Source organism: Thermobia domestica, chromosome 2 (genome assembly GCF_964235325.1).
Source record: "Thermobia domestica chromosome 2, izTheDome1.hap1.1, whole genome shotgun sequence".
Taxonomy (NCBI): Eukaryota; Metazoa; Arthropoda; class Insecta; order Zygentoma; family Lepismatidae; genus Thermobia; species Thermobia domestica.
Window position 1 is genome coordinate 176967140 of NC_137455.1, and position 19913 is coordinate 176987052.

Here is a 19913-nt window from a genome sequence, read left to right on the forward strand (position 1 = left end):
AGAAATCAGAGTTCGGGTTACAAAAAGTTCAATTTTTGGGACACGTGATTTCACCAACTGGTATTGTAAAAGATAAATCGAAAGTAGAAGTCATACTGAACCTGGAGCCGCCTCGCACAATAAAACAAGTGAAAAGATTTCTTGGCATCTTAGGATATCACCGCTCATACATACCAAACTTCTCGCAAGTGGCGCAACCTCTCTTTGAGTTGCTGCAAAAGAGCCGAAGATGGAAGTGGACTCAAGCACAATAGAAAAGTTTCGAAGACTTAAAGAGGGCTATCGCGGAGGATGTGATGCTGTACCATCCCAACTTCCAGGAACCCTTTTACGTGCAGTGTGATGCATGTTTGTCAGGCCTGGGAGGCTGTTTGTACCAGAAACAAGGGGATGAAAGGCGAGTGATCCAATACGCCAGCCGAAGTTTAAGAGGAGCAGAGAAGAATTACGCCATCAATGAGCTGGAATGTCTTGCCATTCTTTGGTGCATACAGAAATTTCGCATCTACCTCCTTGGTCGGCGCTTCACTGTGATCACTGATCACAAAAACCTGCAATGGCTGCACCGCAGCAAGAACTGGAACAGTAGGTTGACCCGCTGGAATGTACAGCTGCAGGATTACGCTTTTGATGTAGAGTACTGCAAAGGCAAGGATAACACAGTTGCAGACTCCTTGTCACGCTATTACGAGGAAGGCCCTGCAAACACTTTCAGCGTGAATACTGTGAAGCAGCAGACCTTGGTACTTGCAGTCACCAAAGAAGAGCTTGCGAGACAGCAGAGAGAGGATCCTCAGTGGAAGGATATAATTGACTTCCTAATAAAAGGCGATATTACGGATGGGAGCACCAGGAACCGGAATTGGAGTCAAAGCTATTGCTTAGCTGACCAAGTTCTATGCCTCAAGAACTTTCATGCTCCAGAGATGCTGACAGTCTGTCTTCCGAAGACACTTCAAGACAAGGCACTCCAAGACATCCATGACAACGGTGGACACTTTGGCTTTTACAAGTCGTGGAAGGCCCTGAGCCAATCTTACTTCTGGAAAGGAATGAGGCGAGACTTGAAGAAATGGATAGCCGATTCTGAAGTGTGTGCTCGATCCAAAGTGGACAGACATCCCCCTCAGCGAACAGTAACCTCTTACCACGCAGAGCGACCCAGAGATATTTACTATGTCGATCTTGTAGGACCAATGACACGAACACCCACGGGAGAAAAGTATATCCTCACCGTGATGGACGGATGCACGAGGTATCTCGTAGCCATTCCCTTGAGGAACAGTTCGGCTAACCTAGTCCTCAAATATCTCAGCCGTTACGTTCTACCCATCATTGGGGTACCAAATGCCATATTGAGTGACCAAGGACCACAATTTACCTGTTCAAGATGGAAGGAAGAAATGGAGAGACACAACATCAAGGTCTTGTACGCACCTCCATACTATCCGAAGTCAAACCTGGTGGAGAGAACACACGCTGAACTTCACCGACTATTCAGAGTATTCTGTGCCAAAAATCACACTTCTTGGGCAGAACATCTACCAAGCATTGTCATCCTCGTAAATCATGCGGTGACAGAAACCCTCTCATATACTCCAGCGGAATTATTTCTAGGAGCAGTGCGAAGAAATCCCATCTTGGAGCATTTTGGTATTCCGAGGGAAGAACGAGAGACCTGGGAGGACAAGCTGTTCTATGCATCCCGTAGGAACATCACCTTTAAAGGCGAAGAAATGAAAAACTCACCACTAAAGGTCCGGTGGTAACACCTGGGGACTTAGTGTTCCTGAAAGCGCACAGGTTAAGTGCTGCTGCAGACCAGACCGTGCGGTCCGTACTATGTGAAGAAGGTTGGAGCTAATACCTTCGCCATTATTGACTGTAGTACAGGAAAAGAATTGGTCCCACAACATCTGGAGAATCTCAAGACGTGGAAATGCTCAGAAGAGAGAAAGGAAGAATGGATCCAACGCATGAATGAGCGACTCTCACCCGGAGCATCCAGTAGCCAGAAGTAATCTTCAAACATGACATTGAGATTATCTCTCTCAGCTTGCACGAAATTTTACCATTAGGGTTCGGATTTTTGGTGAATTTATAAATTTTCTTCAACATAGATTAGGGTTATGATTTTCATGTATTTGTACTTTTTGTTAGAATTTGAACTTTTATATTTAGCAAATGTTACTTCTCCTTAGATGCAGCCGTGCCTCACTCTGTTGCAGCACTTGCTACATCTTGGGAGGGGGGTATTGTGACAATTACGCTCACACACTCAATTAATTGTTCATATATTCAAATTAAAACATATTTATATGTAAATTCAATTTATTTTAAAAAGTCAAGGAAAATTTTATTTTGTTTCATTTAGCAGCCAAGCGAACCTCTTTCATTTGTCCCAGGTAAAGAAGTTTCTCTGCTTTTCAGAAAGAAAAAAACATAAGACGGTAACCGCACTAATTGACCACCCACTTTTCTACCTCGCCAGTAAACGGTAATGGAATTTGCTATTGTTACTCCAGCCATACTGTCGCACTACCTAAGTACCTCGATATCGCAAATATCACGTCACAGACACACAGGAACCAAAATTTTTTATCTACAATCTTCGCAAGTGCTTATGAAACTCTTTAACATCACGTACTAGCCCAGAAGAGACGCTAGAAACCCAAGCCAAATTATCAACCGATTTTTGGGAAATGGTGTCACGAACTTAAAGCGGCGAATCAGAATCCGAAATTCAAAATTCACAAAGAGAAGAATGAAGCGTCTATTTTAAAAAAAAAAAAATAAGGAAAGCTGGGAGAACGCCTACACGGAAGAGAGGTTACTCTAAGTCGACACTTCATCGTGAAAACATCACCAACACGCGATTCATAAGCATACGTCAACTCATATATACATATATATATATATATATTTAAGTGTTTAAATTTCAGAAAAATGGCTAGCTAAAAACCCGTTAGCAGCCAGCTACTTAAACCACGCGTTATCCACAGCAACTTCGTCGTTACAAGATTATTTATACAAATATTTAAAACATCGACAGATAGACATAATTCTTATCATCTTACGGTAACGCTACATAATTGGTGATTTTGAAGTGAGTCTGTGATTCTATATACGTTGATTTCCCGCATAAAGTGCAAAGACAGGAAAAGTAGTGCGATGTATGGCGGATATATATATAAACTGTGCGAGTGAAATTTAAGTGCAGATGGATTTGATAAGTGACGCATCGTTGCATTTCAACAACATGGAGATGAAGGACGGAGACACGGGTTCGATCCCCGATACTCGAGACAGATGCCTTGCCACAGGAAGACCCAGACGCTTCAGACAAACGAGGACCTCTTCTCCGGGAGTTGAATCCAGAGGACAGCGGGGTCTGAGAAGGGACATTAGGAAGCATTGTGACGGTCAGTTAAGTACAGTGCAGTTTTCTTCTGAAGTGTGGAAATATAAGCGGAAAGACTTATTAAGGTAGGACAAAGTATTCTGTTATTTTCTTTATTGAAGAAGGACTATGGCCAATATTTCCGTGATTCGTGATCTCCATACTCACCTTTTCCTAGAAACTTCGGGACATTGTTTATTCATACGGAACTGTCCGTAAACATTTAGAGCATTTTTTTTGAAGAAGTAAACAAATAGCCTAATGCCTTGGTTGCATTTCCAAAATTAATTCACTGATATAGGAACTGTTAATTTCATTCTTGAATAAGTACCATAAAATTTTTGATTATTTTACTAGTGAAATTTGTATACATTGATTTGATCTTCAATCATGCATTTATTTGTAATCGTAATATGCCAATATTTAGATCCTTGAAGCCGTCATTATAATCATTTATATGCAATCCAGTATTTATTTATATCAAGTATGGATTATTTCTCTTTTAAACATAAATCGCGTTTAAGATGTGTGAATGTAATGTAATTTCTGTTTTGAGTAAACTATGATTTAGCGTCAAAGTCTAGTTTTTCAAATTTTAACATTTGTATAGGTTGTGTTAGGGAAATATGTGTCAGAGCGGTAAACAGGCTTAATATAATTTTATTGTAACTTGTCAATTTTTATTATACTCATTCTTAAAAGAAACAATCAATATAAAGCTTCCAAAGACGTGGTATGTTGAGTAAGTTTCAGACAAATAAGTGTAAATACTCTTATCTCGTATTATCGTTAGAGTCTCATAAATAAGGTAAACAACTTAAGATACTCGAGTAAATCCCTTCGGAGGTACCTATCTGAGCAACGAACGCAGATAGGGTCCATAGCTATGGAGAAACGTGTATTCGCAAAATAAGGAATCAGTGAGAGAATCAGAAAGCGTCGACAATGTAATTATTTTGATCAATTGGCCAAATTATAATAATAGTAGTACTATATATATTTCTGTGTAGTGCATTTGAATATGAAATATTTGTGTAGTTAGTGTTGTGTAACGATTTTTATTGTGAATGGTAGTATTTTCCAACTGATATAGTATGTGTACAAAGCTATGTTTTGTTTATGCAAATCTTTTAATATTGAAAATTCATTAGAGTTCATTAGAAACAGTGCACTAAATTTTCTCAAAAGCATACTATCGCTTCTAAACTATCTCTCCAGTGAGTCTTGCAAGCAACCTAAACCATTAATTCTTTCATTCCGCAATCCGATTCTTAAACTTATTTCCATTTCTTTTATTAATAAAAAAAGGTAGTAACTGTGGGCGAATTACTTAATAGTCGTTTATGCCTAGGGGAAAAACAATAAATCATTTTGTTAATTAATATTCAGTTTAATAGAAATTTTTGTTTGTATAACTACGTCATGGTAATTATAAAGAATCGAATATTGTCAGTTTAGTTGAGTAGAAATAGATTGTTGCTAAATTTTACAGTCAAGATTGAATAATTTGAATATTACGTTGTACAGTGAAGAATGTGTTAAGAGAAATCATATTATTTGGTCAAAACAGTCAAAAGTCTGATTCATTTTCAGTAAAGTCAATTAATTCATTTTTTTTGTAAATCCAAATTAACTTTCTTGTTGATTTTTGTAGATATCACTTTATTTCTCGTTAAATTTATTAAAAGTCTATTTAACGTTAGAACCAAAGCATTTATGTGGTTATCATTTCAAAGATATGCCTATTTCTTTAACCGGTATTAGCATACCTAGAAGAACTGAAAAAGTTGAAATACGGTTACATTGACCATCAGAAATTTTTATCTAAATTAACTCATTTTTTTTAAACTTTAAATTAAACTTTCCTTGTTAGTTGCTTTTTAACTATTTTTGCTATCTCCACACACTTCGGTGACAGAGTGATAGCCAGTGTAGCCAACTGAACAAGCCATTAGCGAAAAATCTTTCTTTCAGCTTTGCAGCTTGTGAGATTTTTTCTCCGCATGTTTAAATCACTTAACCATTAACTACGCACCTGTTTTCCTAGCGCCTTGGAGACACCGTTATGGGGAAAACAGGATCGATTAGACATTAGGTCATCTTTCGTTATATATATATATATATATATATATATATATATATATATATATATATATATATATATATATATATATAATTTTTTTTTAATTCCTAACCATCTTAGCAAAACTGTATCTTTACCTTGGAGAACTGAAGTTCGAGCCCCGTGGAGTCAACTTCAATTCTCCAAACTCTCATTCATTTTTTTAAATGTTATTTGTGTAATAGGCAGATGAGTTGCCACTCATCAGTACCCTTCACTTTTCAAGTACAAGGTCAGGTATTCATTTTTCTGATGCATATTAGGCTCATCCGTGAGTGCCTTAATTATTCGTTCTAGTTCAGATTAAATATGCAAATTAAAGATAAGGAATCGAATTCCGAAAACAATACGTTTCATATTCTTCGTCGCCCAAATACGTAAGATCTGCTTATTCGTAATATCACGCAGTAATTCTATTTGGCAGCCCGAGCAGAAATTTTCCTTTAATTATTAGTTATTTTCAATCGTTGCAAAACTTAGCGCCCGAGACAATAACATTATCATTACAAAACTTGGCTTCCAATACAGGAACCATAGTGTTACACTATGATATACGAAACTTTACTTAAACTGGAGCTTTTAACAGTATGTAATAAACTAATAAACTGATAATTCGGGTTAACACAAGACTTAGTAGACATCACAGCAGAGAGAGAGAGAGAGAGAAAGAGAGAGATTAATACAACGTGTGACTTACATGATGAGAGGGCTGACTAGGACTGTACGAGGCCGCGCACTGGCTGGGCGCCTTTGGGAGAAGGTTCCCCCCATAGGAACTCCTTACTCGGACATCTGTCGTGTGTGAAATACGATCGTAAGCTATACATTTTAGTACCCACAAATATTATTTTGTACATCTGGAGAAAACCAGTGCTTTAATTTCGTTATCTCAACTCTGATAAACCACTATAGCTCTCAAGAAGGAACAATAGTTTCATTTAGTACGATCTTGTTCCATAATAACTTAACTGAATTAAATATATCAATTAACTTCCCACGAATTCTAGTTTCAAGATTCAATATTTCCAATAAAGAAAGTTAAATTCACTTCACTTCGATGTTTCCAATACAGAACAGCCACCGTAGATAGACTTAAAGTTAATCACATTACCTGGAATGCTGCTACAAGAGAAAGGAAAATGCTATTATCACTGCATTACTCCGAAGTACAAAAGAATCACCATGTGCTCAGCTGGCCTACCCTCTTTACATGAGAATTATCTGTCTCTCATCAATAATACTGGACTAATAATATTCTCTTCAGCAGCCCGACTCCTTCGAGAATCATGTTAAATAGAATAGAACGACGGAATAACTTTTAATACTTCAAATAATTAAACTTTCTTTCTCCAACGAAAGAAAGCACAAAACACAAGTTCAATCCGGCGTGGGTGAAGTACACAGTATATATATAAAACAGTTATTTCACCGCGTCGCTTCTCTCTCATTCTCTCTGTAGGAAATTTCGGTGAAGTCTTTACCAACGCTTGGTTGACTGAAACAAAGATAGTTTACACTAAATACAAATATTAATGAACAAAATATAGAAAAGAAAGAAAACTACAACATTAATTCGAACTATAAATCAACATTAGAGACTGGCCTCATTCCGTAAGGCCCTTATGCCTGTATATTCTCCTACTCTGTGCAACTCCAAGAGAAGATATACGAAGAAGAAAAAGAAGAACTTTGAGAGACAAAACAGCCCAAGACGTAGTATCCTTAATAAGAAAATACAAAGACAATTCCTATCGATTTATTCTAGTTTTAGTTACAAATATATTGTATAACGATGTGAATCATCGAAACGGACAAAAAGACATATTATGTTTATCTCTTGATGACATAATTAAAAAACCAGCAAAAACGCAAACTATGTGACGCACCCGCCACACAACAACGCAACAATTGCTAAAGAGCAATAAACGTAGGAAACTTTGAATCACGCTATTGAAATATAATAATAATATGAGTAATATAATCCGAAATTTATATTGAGCCTATTAACTTGTCTGTAACAAACAAGGTATGTTACAGTAAGTCCTGATTTTATGAATCATTTCAGTCGTATATACACACTTCAGATGATGGATGCATAGTTATAACTTTTCGTATTTAAAACATGAGACATCCTACTGAAACGATCAATAGTTTATTTTTTTTAATCAGGAGGTAAGATAACAGGATTTTTTTAAAAAGAGTACCTGAATGAATGATTCTTGTTGGTTAACTTCTTTCACTTAAAATAAAGACTGTTAAATGAACTTTACTGCTCAGGCCATGGGTTGAACATGAAAGAAGAGCAATGAGTGATGTGAAGAGTTACTCCTAAGTACTCAGAGTCTTCAAACGGAATAGAAAGAATGTTGGGTAGTTTCTTTCTTGCATTTTTTATTCCTAATATATTTGCACATTGTTCGATTAGAGTTCCAGTAATTAGTCGGCAAGACATCCATCTATAAAAAGGGTGACCAGGATTCAATTATCAGTGAAGGGAGGACATAGTTTCCATTCTAACCTCGTTCCAAAGTCACTTAGAGGTTAGCCATCTTCTGTAGAATAGAAATTTGGAGAAACCTTGGAGTGAAGAAAATGGTAGCGTAGCAATGTGCTGAGCACATCACATTCTGAAGTACCGAAGTCAAGAATTTACAGAGCCTGTGACCTTCACATCACCTGTGAGAAACCTTAGCTGTCCTTAGCTGGAAGTTACTTTCTACCTTTACTTGATATGTTTTGACAATACAAAATAAACTGCTCCTGTAACTGAGCGATACAGTTATATTTGCATCAAGTACGGATTGCTTCTTTCCATGATTAATATACTACTATTGTGAATCGAATATAGCTTGTCCTTCTTCACGACTGTTGTATATCGAGTATGGATTCATTTTCTCCACATCTTACATCATTGTGTACCGAGTATGGATTACTTTTCTCCACGATTTATACCATTGTTTATCAAGTATGAATGTTTTTACATCATTGTGATCACTCGTACAATTTGTACGAAACCCGTAAGTGCTTAAAATAAAAGTATTTCTTACTTAACACAGGTAATGCGCACCATTGGAAGGCTGAACATACTCACTAAGATTTGTTTCCATTTTTTTTCGCTTGAAATTAAATGAATGTATGTTTCCTATTCATATAAGTACGACAAATACTTGAGTAGTTGAAAATACACTATATCTGAACATCGATTTTTCTTCATGTTCGGGACAAATCCATATATTTTTAACCATACTTGAATACGTTGTTAATAAAAGTGGCATTTGCAATATTACTTACAAGAATCTCTGGTTCCATCACAGATAATATGTAATTGTGTTAAATAATATTTTGTTTATTATTTTTTTCGAGTTTCTTCCGCTTTTTTTACTCCCTCCACCAGATCATCCATTATCATTCACTTATGTTTATCATCTACAAGACATATACTAATTTTACTTTATTATTATTATTATTATTATTATTATTATTATTATTATTATTATTATTATTATTATTATTATTATTATTATTATTATTATTACCTTTATTATTATCCAAGTCTTCAATTTTTACGTTCATTTTTATCGTAATATTAAAGTTTGTGAAGTTGCCTCAAATGTTCTTTCTTTATATTAAGTTATAAACTCTTGACACTGCATTGTTTAATTAGTTCAGCACTAAACGAAATTTCAAATTGTCGACTAAACTTGGCTAGTACAAGCCGAACTGTATGAGGTTAGGGATCCCTGTTTAAGTCGAACTGTATGAGGTCAGGGGTCACTGTTTAGATCCCAAGCCGTGTGAGTTTATGGTGGACAATGTCGTATGCATGAATTTTCTTGAGTGTCTCCCATTTGACCAGATTTTCATTTCACCAATTCTCCCACACGCATTTACTATCATTAATCATTCGTCTTCTTTAGATTAAAAGGCAGTAACTGTGGGACACAAAAGTCAAAGATTCCATTTCATTATATTTTTAATAGATTGGTTACGCTTTATTTTCAGTCAGCAATGTTTAGACATCAGAAAATTGTTATTAGGATCATTGCATAGTCTTATCTGTCATTTCTTTATTAAGGATAGTGTAATATCCTTAATAAAGGATACGGTTCTATTTACAAACACCAATATATGCTTTTACTTATAAACAGCACCGTGTTCATTTCTACTATAAATTACTGTAACAAGCAGACGAAAGGATCCATCGTCAACACTCAGTCATGTTATAGTAGAGGAACACCAACGATAACGCTACCCAGGTGGAACTATAAAATTCCGAGGATCACCACAACCGATAGCGGTTATGGCTGGTCAATTCCCCTCTCTTAGCTTGCAGTGGAGCTCTGATAGAACCTTATCCTAACCCAAGCCTCTTAGCTTGCAGTGGAGCTCTGATAGAACCTTATACTAACCCAAGCTTCTTAGCTTGCAGTGGAGCTCTGATAGAACCTTATCCTAACCCAAGCCTCTTAGCTTGCAGTGGAGCTCTGATAGAACCTTATCCTAACCCAAGCCTCTTAGCTTGTAGTGGAGCTTGAGAGATTCCCGTCCAAACCACTTAGCTTTGCAGTAGAGCTTCGTGGTTTCCTTTGCCCCTTAGCATGCAGTGGAACTTCGCGGGACTTCACTCTATCTTTTCTTGCTGCGTAGCACTGTTCTTATCTCACTCAGTTCGCAAGGGAGCTTTGTGAGAAATCCTTCCCTTGGTGGCCTAGCCCTTGGGGTACTTACTTACTCTAATTATTAGTGAACTTTGTACTTATTTAGTGACACTGTATCATACTGTTTTATAACAAGAAGTTGTATAATGAAACTGGTTGTGGGAGAAAATCGATTCCTGTTTGTAATTGCTCTAGCAGAATCTTACAATAGTGAGATTGGTTTTAATTCTCTTATATTATTTGTTTACTATCAATTTAAGTTTTTTAAAAACATTTGTATCAATATTAGCCCAATAGAAATGAAAATTCAGTTTCCTTCTATTTCAGTTCTATTGTTATATTTTCTCTAATTAAATTTATTTATACTACTTTATACAATAGTAATAATGATAATAATTTAATTTTCAACTTAGAAATGAAATGCTTTCATCTCTTGGAGTCAAATAATCCTAGTTATTCTCTCAGTGCCTCTATTGGAGCTAACGGAAATATTTATATAGGACTTGGCTTGCTCTTTGATAACAGAGTCTGCTATAAATCTCACCATGTAGAGAGAGAAACTCAGCCACACATTTTTAACTTGTAGCAGGAAAATTATTTATTGGTTTCGATCTCACAATTTACTGTAGATTAATCATGGAATGCCACAACTCCATTATCGTGTTCAAAACTAAAATAATACAAAATTGTATAATTGAATTATGCTACATATCTTGTTACGAAAACACTTTGAAACTTACATAAATATAATGGATGTCTAAATAAAGCTAAACAAATATATAATACTATGTTAGTCTTTTAATTTGAAGCATCAGAGAAAACTAGTTATCAACATTATTTTAATCTCAACAGAAATGTGCACTATTGCATTTTGTTACACACGTAGTATTTAATTTCCTACTAACCAGGTGGCGTACGTTCAATATGCTGATGCATGGTCAGCCTATCGATTCTTAAAATCTTAACATTTGCTTTTCAAAGCTTATGCTTACTGTCTCTTATTTAAATAACTTCTCAATCATCTCATGATGGCTAAGTCAACACCAAAAGTTATGTGCTTCCGACGGGAATCAAATCCTTGCATCTGTCTTTACCATTCAGCAACATGGGCGAATTTCATTGTAAAATACTATTGGGTACATGATTGAAAAATCTTCATACAGATAGTTTATTTTATTTCAGTGATGTGTAAAAACTAAAATCAAATCAAAACAAGATCAAATATACATTTCGTGGAATGGATGGACTTCTATTCAAAGCAACTTTGTCTCGTAGAACGGGAAATAACTATAATGAAAAGCAAAGACTGAAAGGTGTAAGACTACAACAACAAGGACTAAAACAGGGTTAGAGCTTCGCACGAATCATAAGCGTTAGATCAACAAAATAAATAGTAATTGTGTAAAAGAAACATTTATGGGAATCTTAAAAGCTTTGAAGTGTGTATAAGGATGTGTCTACAATTGAATGGTTATTTTAAGTTTGTTTAAGACGGAACGATCTTGTGAGGAAGATGTTTTCTTCTTATATGCCAATACTGAATAAATCGGCTGGAATGTTCGTTATTACTGGCGAGTGTAGTCTTCAGCAAGAAAAATATTGTTTCACAATGTTGTACTATAGAGATCATACAGAGATCATACAGTGCCTCCTACAGTGAATCGAGGTTGTTTTCATTGTATAGTTATGGAACGTAACTGTATAAATCGACTTAAATGAGTCGTAGATAATATTAATTGTTTCGGCAAAATACGTGAAATGCCTTCGCTAGTAATGACATAAAAGTCGTATAATGGTTTTCCAGAAATAAACTTTACTATCAGTAATGAGAAATAAAGTTTTGATATGAACTTTGATTGAGATGGGTGGTTTTCGTGTTGACCTTCAAGTGTCATGTGTTATTGAAGACACCTGTGCTGGTGGGTTAAAAGATGATAATTTTTATTTGAATTAAACTGGAAAATGGTGACGGTAACCATTTAGTAACAACGTAGCACTAGGTTTGTTTTTGTATTCCTACGTTTATAGATGAAAATTGTGAAAGAGTTTTGGATTTATGCTATACTCAGTTTTTATATGTATGGCAGTGATTTACAGCGCAACAGTATACTAGCAATATACAGTCCAAATAAAAATGCAGAACAGATAGCGCTTGTTTCAGATGTTTGCTATTGGTAATGTCCTCTCCTGTTTCACTATATTCTCTGTGTTTTATGATATCTTCTACTACTTCTGAAATTATATCCTTGAAAATGATGTTGATATTTTTTAGAGTGTTTATAAATGTAGTCAGCAGCAATGGAGTGTTAATAATGATGGTGAAGAAGTAAAAGTTGAATAAGCTGGACATTTTGATATTTATCTACTTTCTCCTGTGTAACCAAACCAATATTTTAGAATTGTTGTGACGTTAGTTATTAAATACTGTAGCTTATATTCGGTTTTCATTGTGCTCTGACTGCCTAACTTACCTAGTATTTTAAGCTCGGGTTTGTGTTTGAAAGAAAATTAAGCTATTGGCAAACCTTGATTTTATTTAAACACTACTCTAATTTATGGCATCGATCCACAAATTAATTTTGTCAAAATTTATAAATGGCATAAAATATCCTTTTAGTAATGTATTTAATTTGACACTAAGTAAATTTAAGTTTATATTTAATATAGAATCTGCGTAAAGACCATATGTGGCAAGAGAGGTCAATGGTGTCAGCGAAAGTCTTTCTTTTTAGATGCTGATTGTCCTTAATGGAATAAAGAGGTTTTCTAGTTCGTAAATAACTTTGATAATACATTGATTAACTCCTTAGACGGATTTACGTGTATTACACCTTAAGACCATTAATGTTTTGTTTGAGAGAGCCATAGTTAGTCCAGTTTAACTGAAGATTTTGATCTGGCGTTGTATTGACGGATCAATTCCACGATAATTCAAAGTCCATCACTATAGTTGTGTTCACTGACAAGAAAACCGTACATATCTGTCGACAGCAAAATTTTGTCGGTTGAGTCAAATTTTCCAGGATTTGTGCTGAATGCATTTGCTTAGGTATTTTGGTAACGATTAGATAACTTTGATGCATTTGGTCAAACACGAGTGTAACATTTTTTCATTTGTTTTGTTACTCAAATGAGTATGTGTTGAAGATTAAAGTAGACCATGAAAATTCAGTAAGGTGTATGAGAGTGTAATGTAGGTTTCGAAAAAGTTTATCGACAAAATAATTCGGTTTAGGTTAAAATGTTTAGTTTGGTAGATTTTCCTTGATTAACATAGATATGATTTCATTAAATTAAGATTGTAGTGTAGAGGAACGTGTATCGAATTGATAAGTTAAAATTTTATATCGATATCTTCTTACTACGAAGATAATTGAGAATATCCTAAATTTCGCCTCGTAATCCTTTTGTATTAACGAAATAAAGGGCGAGTTTGTACTTTATGTCATATATAACTTGTCTTCTTATTTGCCATTTTCATTAGATTCACATTGATGAGATGGTGGTTTTCTCGTGATTCTCTTTGACAACTCTAGTTAATTTCGGAGCGATGGTCCGCAAATTTTCTACTTGTTTTAGTGACACATCTCACTGATGATATATAATATTGATGCATTCGGCAAACGCGTGTTATCTATTTAGTTGTCTCTACTATTTAGAAACCATTCATGATCAATTAAGAATAGCTTTTTGGGACATATGTCAACTCTACATTTATGTTGGAATTTTTCGTTTTCAGGTTTCGATCAATTTCTTGCAATAATTTTGGTGTTTTTGAATTGTTCTAGTTTACATATACTTCAATTCATCCACTGTATTCTATTACATGTGAACTACTTTATTGTAACATTATTGTAAGTAAACTGAGATATTATACATTGTAGATGTTTATCTGGAAGTTATTGACAGTATTGAATACTTCCGGCAAGTATACACATTCCTAAATATTCATGGTATCTGATGACCTAATTTGTTCTTCATCAGAATATGGATTCCATAGGTTTTCTATGCTCTGTAATCTTGTCTGTCTTGTGTATACGTTGCTTTTTATTTTTATTTTACCACTGGGTTGGCGGTTACATTATTAAGCCTCTTTCTTTGTTCTATTGGATGAATTATTAATACTGTTTCCATTTCATCATAATACCATACGTGTTAGATAAATAAACACCGGGCTTACCTGCATGAATAAACTGCTTATAGTAAAATTGACAAGGTAGCTTTGTCCTGGAAAATATGGTATAGTATTAGTCATTATTATTATAAAGGCTTCACGTGCAGGCTTGCCAGTAAGTTTTTTTTTTTAATTTTACTCGTACAGTTATAAACACTACAATACAATCCTCTGATACTCATGAATGGTAAAACGAAATTGATCCGGTTTCGAGTGTTTATTTTTTATTAATTTAAATAGTGTTGCTTATGCAAGAATATACATGTTACTAGAGAAATGCAGATAAATACCTATACAAGTATATTGGTAAATAGAAAAATATAAGCTGTACATAAAGTATTTCCAGCCTTACAAAATTTTATTTCAAAGATACTGTCATAATTACAACTGTACGGTTTGTAGCAAGAGAAAGACATGCTCATAAAAGTCTTGTTGTGCTGCTAGTACAACGCCAAGTGTGCGCTCGTTATCGTCTAAAATTCGACTAAGAGATATTCGATTACGTTCCCTGTATTGTGCACGATTTCTAAGTTCACAGAAGCAACAATCTTCTTCATCGTTGTTTCAATGTATCCTAATCAAATACTTGTATTATATAATTTATTTTTATAACATAATTTCAGAGGAAGCAGGAATAATATCTCGCGACTATGGTGGCTTTCGCGCCACATCTCCTGTCGGGAAGTGTCTTGTTTAAGAAATCACGAACGAGTAATCACCAATAGGGTGGAGCACTAACATCCTGAAAAGTGAACATTGGTTCCAAGTCATTTAGTTGAGATCTCCGAAGTCTTTCGATATCTCCAGATAAATATCAGCAATTGTTGTACGCTCACTAATAAAGAATGAAAATAGAACAAGATAACGACTTTGTTGTGTATCTAGGTATTTCAGATGTAGGCTATATATCTTGTTTCATTATTTGATGTTTCTCTGAATCTCGTATTCCTGTCCAGTCATTTGTATAGCATAAATTTCAAGCCCCGAAAGGAAAGGAAAAAGGAACTAAATCAATATGGCAGACACAGGGAAATATTTCTTTAGTAATAACTTTTAATACGTAACTAGCTGAACCTGCGTTCATCGCATCATTCACATATGAGCATGAATTTCCTTGTTATTCCTCACAACATCCCTTTATAGACACAAGTGAAAGACGTCTTGGTAAAAATTGGCAAGAGGTGTCATAAAGGGGAGATTTTTTCGATTATTTTTTTTCAATATCTCGCACCGTTTGCAAGATTAAGCCTATTTCCGGTTAGAGTTTGTAATTCATGTATGCCCAGTGTTTCCTTTTCTCTTGCATGCAGTATGTAATAAGCAAATACATTACATACACAAATAATTATAATGTCAGTGATATATGGTGTTCATTGGGCAAAATGCTACAAACAATAAAGATTCATCTTAGCCTGGAGAAATGGTTATCCTTTGTTTTTCATTATTTGGCCATGAAATAAACGCCTGAGACATATACAACCCTTGTATACAACTATGTTGTGTTAGAATGTATAACTCATGGGGTATGATGCTTTACTTTTTTAAAAATTTCAACACTTTCAGTGTTCCCGTAAAATATGTAATAAAGAAATAACGGCCATGTTTGTTAAATATTCAATTAGAACTGGGCAATCTACAGAAAATTTGAAATCGACAAGCGAAAACGGTAGCACTTGTAGTTTTCGAGATCCCATTGACGAAAGGACTGGAGACATATAAACTGTTCTTTGGAGGCAAACATATAAATCTCACAATGTGATTTATATCACTGTTGTTACAAAAGTCTTACTAATATATAAAATAACGTGTGTAGGGGGTGGGGTCATCAGGTTCCCAGAGTTACATGGAGCCACCAATTTTGTACACAGATAAATCTTCATCGGATTTAATTGGATACCAAGCACTTTTTCTAACTTAACAATATTGGCTATTTTATGCAAATTTGTTAAATTGTGCGAGAACTATCTTTTATTTTCCTTATATATGTATTTGGATCAGATCAGAATTACATTAACTTCCACCGCGAATTAAACGACAGTTTCCCACTCCGGAGTTGTGTACGCAAATAATATGGCCACGAGAGAAATTGCTTATATGTGTACAATTGTTGAAACTCTAAAAGGAAATAAAACATATAATTTCATTTCACAGTTTCAATAATTGTATATACTGTATATACACATTGTATCTGATTTTTTAAAAAAGGATCAAAACGGAAGTAGTTATACTTTTATGGAATTTAATACGTTTCATATTTGTTATAGTTTAAGCCGCGCTTCTTTTTACTAAAATTTTATTAGCGCTTTTACGAAAATTAGAAAATACTCTTTACGATCATTTGCAATAAAAATGAGAAAATGTCACGAATTACCAGCACTTTCTGACCAGAGCGTAATACACTTATTTATTCAAACTGAAATAAAGTGTGACAGTTTCGACAATTTATCGTTGACTTCATTAGACAGTCAAGACAACGATATTGTAATCTGATAAAGACAACTATAAGTTAGTGAAACCTTAACTTCTTATTTTAATTCTAATAAATATATGTATTAAGCTCTGGTCAGAAAGTGCTAGTTATACGTGTAATAAATTCCAGGAGTTATATGAGAGAATGTCAAATCTTTTTATTTATTTATTTTTGAAACAAATATAGCTAGCTTCGACAATTAGATTTGAGGCATTTGTACTCTTCTACTCCACGGCAATTTTCGTAAATAATAATAATAATAAGCGATTTTTATTGAATATGTACATTTTATTTCAGGATTTCCCACAATCCTCTATGCTTGTAGTTAAAAAGACCCCTTCGCGATTGTTAATAAAATATTTTCGTGAAAGTTGCGTAAAAATACATCGACTTTTCGAAAACGTAATGTACTGTAATTTGTTTGAAACCAGTGACTTACTTGTATAATTTAGAGTTTAGGTTATTAGGAAGCGGAAGGGTCGTTTACTTCTACAATGAACATAATTAGTTATTATTATTAGAAATTTAACTAATATAAAAACCTTTTCCGAATTTTCGCAATGATTCTAAATATCTCAAAACCTCCGTATATTGTTTGCGCACAGTGGCGTCTTTTGGGGAGGGCAGTGTAGGGAATTGCTCCTTCTTAGTTTGAGAAATACATAGATCTTAATCAAATTGTGTACTGACCCACTAATAAAAACCGTTAAACTATTATGTTAGACCTTACTCCCCCACCTCACCCCATCGTACGCAAAATATGAAATGTCATTACTGTTTGTGCAGTATTCCGACATAAAGTTTACAGGGGAAAAGGAGCAAGCACTCTATCATACTTCTGTTAAAAATACACTGTTTCTCCTTTGTTGATTTTGAAAAGCCTCAGAAGTTAGAAATTTGTATATCTAGAGTATAACTCCACACGAAAGAGCAAGAATATACTTTAGAGACGTATGTTTTCAACAATATAATGGGTACATGTTTGCATCTTTGCTGTTTACATAGCGTGATAAAAAAAAATGTATTGAATATTCTACTTTTTAGCGACAACGCGAGATAAGAAAGGCTTCTCGTGTAATAGAAAAAAAATGTTATCCGACTACAAATAGAGGAGAAGAAGAAAAAGACGTATCTATCTTAAGAAAACAATCCACTCTGTCATTCGATTTTTCACTGAAGAAATTTCGAATGCTTCTATCTTATACTAAGTGACAACGATGGCAAGGAACGAATTGACAATAGAAGAAACACAAAAGAACGGAAAATATTTTAAAATACTTTTTTATTTTATTTAACTATTAAGAAAAACTTATGTTCTCATAAATTCCATACATTCAGGAACCGTATATACTCATATGCACATCCAGGATTATTGTCTAGTGGGAGACAACTTATTTAAACTGCATATAAAGGAGCTTTACAAAGTCTCCTAAGATAATCTTAAGTTATATTCTCTCCTCTCGCGCTTGTTTTACATCACAGTAGTTGTGTAACAAATTACAATTACGTAAGAAGAAATTTTAGAATTAGTATATTGATTTTCATCTCAATGTTATTAGTAGCAATAATAATAATAATAATAATAATAATAATAATAATAATAATATTATTATTATTATTATTATTATTATTATTATTATTATTATTTCAGTTAGTTATCGTATTTCTCTACTAACCTTGAGAAGGACAAATTTATTATTAAAATTTATTACATGAAGAATTCAAATTTTCCAAAAATAAGTATTGTGCAATATAAAATAACATTTTTGTATGTAAATGAAGTAAAGCTTTTAGTTTTATGCGCCCTTTAAAGTAAAAAAGACGGATTTATCAATGATAATGAATAATTGTGAAATACTAAGTAGAATGAGAATGTGGAACTCCGATAACTCCGCGAAAACCCATGAACTCAATACTGTTCACCACAAACTCGAATGGACGGTGATCAAACCAGAAGCCTCCGCACTAGAACAAGTACATTATCCCTGACCACTATGCTCCTAGTTTTTGTGATTACGAAACTGTAGGTAGAGTTCATTGGTGTCTACAGTACTAGCTCGGCATTTTTATTTAATACTATTATCTTTGTTTTTCATTGATTTTCATACCATCACACTAATTAGTACTTAATGTAAAACACATCCTAGTTATTTTATTATATGTCTTTCAAAAAAATGAGTATAACCACTTAACCTACAAGGAAACCAAAAACATGTGCTCACATCAAGATCAAACTCGGAATCACAAAAACCATAAATATGAAAAAGAAAGCATATGCACATATCCGATACCACATTGCATTAGATTGGTGATAATGAAATGTCCACTTTGGCGTATGGTGGAAATTTACTTAACCAACACAACACAGGAATGGACTAAAGCCTTACGTCTAACATCACAAATACAGTTGCACGTTTATCAAACAGACTGTGGTTCTCAGTCAGAGGTCGTCACTCAGACAGTCAGGGATCGTCAAAACATGAACAGTGGAGAACACACAACTGTGAGTGTTTCTGCCCTACGATTTCAAAATAGAGCAGAAAAAAATAGTAACGTTACTGCATTTGGACCACGAATGGCGAATGAACGCACCCATCGCAGTTCGTTTATCAAATTTCGTTCGGAATTGACACAGCATTGAAAAATAACCCTTTGGGCACCGACCAACATGTTCAGATAAGCTCTTGAGGAACATCTTGGAAGCAGACTCTAGGAAAAGTGTTCGCGCCACTGCAGATTAGTTAGGCATGCACTATACCACTGCCGCTTCTTGACTCTGTGCAATTGGTAAAGTGAAAAAGTTTGACTTATGGGCGCCGGTTTGGGTACAAAACCTCGCAGCCAGAACCTCGCCTGGCCAAAATTTGGCCTCCCAAAACCTCGCGGCCCAAAATCTCGCCGGGCCGAAACCTCGCCTGGCCAAAACCTCGCCGCCCAAAACCTCGCGGGACAAAATCTCGCCTGGCCAAAACCTCGCCGCCCAAAACGTCGCGGGCCAAAATCTCGCGGGCCCAAAACCTCGCCACCCAAAACCTCGCGGGACAAAATCTCGCCGGGCCAAAACCTCACCTTGCCAAAACCTCCTCTTC